Source organism: Penaeus vannamei, chromosome 31, assembly GCF_042767895.1.
Source record: "Penaeus vannamei isolate JL-2024 chromosome 31, ASM4276789v1, whole genome shotgun sequence".
Taxonomy (NCBI): domain Eukaryota; kingdom Metazoa; phylum Arthropoda; class Malacostraca; order Decapoda; family Penaeidae; genus Penaeus; species Penaeus vannamei.
This window is the reverse complement of record NC_091579.1, coordinates 27,120,933-27,125,932: the sequence shown is the minus strand read 5'-3', so window position 1 is coordinate 27,125,932 and position 5,000 is coordinate 27,120,933.

Below are 5,000 nucleotides of genomic sequence, written 5' to 3'. Positions count from 1 at the left end.
CTCCATTTCTCCGTAATACTCCCTCTTCCACACGTCCCCGACCGTCCACCACCACCAACCTTACAAATATCTTAAATACTCTGTTTAGCCAGGCTAAATGGGACCGATTTTACGTGATCCCTTATACAGCTCCTTACACAGGCAACACTCTTCTCTTTCAACAATGTCTCCAAAAACAAGTGGGCAGACCAGACGCGATCGCTCCCGTCTTGTAACAGTCAAATCAGAAACTGAATCTGTAGCATTATCAAATCTAACTTATCATTCTGGCAACCCCATTCCTGTAAAATCTCATTCAACTCTTAATACCTGTACCGGAACTGTCTCTCTCTCTCCCCAGTAAACTGCCCAGTCGATACCAAAGATTGGTCAGACTGTAGAGAAGACTTACTCAGATGCCATCCAGCCAAACACTGCCGTTCCACAGACTGATGCCCCATACGTACCCAACCTGGTCATTATCGATCAAACTGCTCTGCACAAACACGTACATGTGCTAACTGCGGCGGCCCCCATAAAGTATTTTATAGAGGCTGTCCCACTTACAAGTTTGAGTCTGAGGTAGCAACTCTCAGATACAAAAATGGTCTCACGTGAAGCCAGACAAGAAACACGTTGACAAGATTTCTCTCATACTCCCTACTCTAGGAATATTGCTCGCTCTGCCCCACACCCCTCCATCCCAAGATGTTCCTACACCCTCCCCCTATACCTACATACTTCCCCATTTCCACTTCTACATTCTACCTCCCCGTCAAATTCTTTTGCCACTCTAAATCCAGACACCCCAATCTTAACCACAGTTCCAATCTCAACTACAGCCCGAATACCATCCCCTCTCCCTCCCCGCACTACCCGCAGTAGACAGACTTAATGTTCTAACCTTTCTTCCCCTACCGCACACTCACCTCCACCTACCTTTACCTTTATTCCATAGACACCAGTCTCCTCTTCCCCACCTCTTCCTCACCTCTTCCCACAACCTAACCCCCTCAATTCCGTCCACCACCGATATCCATCCTCCCGATACCCATCCTCCTAAAATCCATCCCCCTCTTACTCATAGCCCCCCTACACCCCTTCCTCCTAATCCCTCTCCCAAGACAACACATCCCCTTCAACTCCAACTATCCATCCTTCTGATATCCATCCTCCTACCACTAATATTCCCCCGACACCACTTCCCCCTAATCCCTCCCAACACAAACCAGCCCCCTCAACTCCAACTATTCGCACGTTCTTCCTCCCTCCATCCCCTCTATCCTTTCTACTCTCTCCTGGATACACACGTGAATCATTCATGTCACAACAATGCCCTTCCCCAGATTCCCTACTTCCTGATACCCCTCCTTTAAACCCCCTACCCCCCCCCCCCCCAGATTCCCCAACAAGTACCAACGCTATCACATAAAATAACTAAGATATAGCTCTCCTATTTTGGAATATTCGCGGTTTCCGTTCTCACAGACCAGACCTACGCCATATCCTTGATCTTATAATCCATCCATCATCTACCTCCAAGAGACTTTCCTCACACATCCTCCTTTTCCAATTCCCAATTACCATTTAACCTCTTCCTCTCACTCCCTTTATGTCTCGTCTATACTTATCCATCATAAAACACCTTATTTTATACCTCATACAAACCACTGTCCCATGCACAGTTATTCGCATCTTTCTTCGCCCCTGGATCACAGTGATTTCAGTCTACTTCTCCCCTTCCCATACAAATGACTTTGTTGCCTTTTAAACTCTAATTTCCCAACTCCAACCACATTTCCTCGTACTTGGTTATTTCAACTGCCGCCACACTCTGTGGGGTCACTCTATCACCAATTCCTGAAGCCGATCTCTAGAATGCTTCCTCTGCACAAATAACCTAATGATTCTTTATTCAGATCGCCCCATACACTTTGACATGCGCACGCAATCCTTTTTATACCCTGACCTCTCTCTATGCTCCCCTACTCATTTAGATTTCCATTGGTCAGTTCTAGACCACTTCCCCTATTGTGACCACTTCCCAGTACTTCTTTCTCCTACTTCGTCTGTACTATTTCCTAATCCCTCACGCTGGTGCTTTGATAGAGCTGACTGGCGTACTTTCACTTCACTATCTACTATGCCTATCCCCCACCCCCCTTACCGCCCATTTTAGATATGCTACAATGTTTTACAACCACGATCCTAAGAGCTACCTATACAGCCATTCCTTGAACCTCAAGACCTTATACCTCTAAATGTGTTCCATGGTGGAATTCTGATTGCACCAAAGCGCTTCTCTTAAAACAAGCAGCCTGGAACAGCTATCGCTACAAGCGAGGCATCCCTCACCAGCTATCAGCCCTTATCTCCTTTAAAAGAGCATTTGCCCATCTTCGCCGTACAATCAGAAACAGTAAAACAAATAGCTGGCAAAATCATGTTTCCTCAATTCCATCATCTACATCTCTTTCAGCCGTTTGGCGACGGATCCATGAATTATCAGGCAAACATCTCCCCATCCTCCATATTTCAGATACTCTCATCTCTGAGCCTACTGAAGTATCTAAAGAACTGGGCGACTATTTCAGCCAGGTCAGTAGTGGCTCTCATCTTTCCCTACACTTTTCTTCCATCAAATCCATCAAGGAATGCACCCCTATCACCTTCACCCTATCTTCTGATGAGTCCTATAATGCTCCTTTTTCTTCTTCTGAACTCAACGCTGCATTACAGTCGTGCCGCAACACTCATGAGGGCCCTGATGGTATTCACTATCGTATGCTCCGGCACTTCCCTTCTTTCTCCTATATCCATTTTGAATAAGAAAATCCTTCGGGACTTCATAAAGGATTATATAGAGATCGTGTAAATTCCTAACCTAACCCTCCCCAACCCTACCTTACTTTACCTAACATAACCTAAACTTAATTATTAACCTCGGGAGAAGACGAAAATTTTATCTACGTAATAGTCAGTTTATGCCATAGCAAAGAAGTTAAAAATAACTTTGTCCTATAACAAAGTTAACTTTATACTCTATGCTATACTATATACTATAACAAAGTCAACTTTATGCTTTGTACTATACTATATCAATTACATTTTTTATACAAAAATTAACTTTATACTTGAACAAAGGAATTCAAAACTTACCAATTTACTATAACTGATATCAAATATTGAACTGTAGGCCTACAAGGGTATCATTAGACACGCCTTATTATAAAGCGGCGGAGCATGACAGCTATGTTCCTATAGCCCGTAATAAGCATGCCACCATCAAAACACTCTAGGTAACATTTGTGAAAAGAAAATTATCCCTAGAACCAAATTAACAACAACTTCAAACTAAATCATCTTGTGGGGAGGGGGGGGGGAATACAGCTGGTGTCTTGAGCTCTCGACTGGAACATTGATGGTCTTGTAAAAACTACGCATACACGTTATTTCATAATTTTGATTTTCAGATATTCTAAAATTACAATGTGATTCTTATATCATATTATACGCAAATATGTTACTGATTTATAATTTGAAAGAAAGAAAATGATATTCAGTCACGGGAAAGGAAAGGCTCTCGCGGGCCTTAACCATCTACGCTCCACTCCAAAATACCGTTCTTCTGGTAAATTCCTAGGCGTAATATTTGACTCCAAATTGTCCTGGCGAGACCATATCTTATACATTGAAGAAAAAGCTCAACGCCGCCTCCGAATCTTACAAATTTTCCATATCCTGGGGCTCAGATCGCACAACTCTCCTCCATCTTCATGTTACCTTGATTCTCTCCACTCTAGATTATGGACGCCATATTTACTCCTCTGCCCCAACCTCCCTTCTTGCTCAACTTGATCCAATCCACCACAGCGGTCTCCGCTTAGCCCTAGGCACCTTCCGCTCCTCTCCAGTTGAGAGCCTGTATACTGAGTCTGGCATGCCATCCCTCTCTCGACGCCGAGTCCTTCTCTCTCTACGATGCTATGCTCTATTTCACCAATTTTCCCTTACCAAACTTACTATCCCACAATCCCTGCTTCCCACCTTTACCTCTTCTCCACGTTTACCTATTCCTTTCTCCGTACACATGGATACCCTCCTCTCCCATTCCCCCTTTCCCCACCTCCGACCTCTCCCATTTTCTGTCCATTCCATTTCTCCATGGCTTATACATCCCCCCCCCAAAAAAAAAAAAAAATCCTTCTCACTCATTTCCTTGACCATGTCTCCATTCATTCCTCCAGTATTCATGTTTACACTGACGGTTACAAATCCATGCCAGGAGCTGGATTCACAGTAACTTTCCCAAACTGCACTTTCAAATACACCCTCCCTCCTGAATCTAGTTTCCTTAATACCGAATTGTATGCACTCCTCTTTACCGTATGATCCATATACTCACTCCCTTCTTCCTCTTTCACTATTTTTACTGATCCCCGTAACTCATTAACCCTCATAAAGTCTATGCACTCGACCAATGCCCTTGTCTGTAAGATCCAGAACTGGTTGTTCTATCTGTCCACACGCCATAAATCTGCCAGATTTTGCTGGGTGCCCAGCCATGTTGGAATCCCCGGCAATGAACAGGCAGATACTCTAGCACGCTATGCCGCTATGTCCACATCACCTCGACCACATTTCTCACATATTCCAGTTACGGATTATTTCCCCCACTTTAAAACCTTCCTGTATACCCGATGCAATCTGTCTAGCCAAGCCTCCACAATAATAAATTACATACTATAAAACTATCAATCTCTTCTTGGTCAACTCCATTTCACCGGAATAGACGTTGGGAGACGGCCCTCGCACGCTCACGTATTGGCCACACCCGCCTAACGCACGCCTATCTAATGTCACGCTCTGACCCGCCCCTATGTCCCCCATGTAATATCCCTCTTTCAGTTCCACACACTCTGTTGTCCTGTCCACGCTTTACTACAGCCCGCACCCTTGCTTTCCCCCACCTATCCCTCCTTCACCGACTTCCCAACATATCAGACATCCTTACAGAATCC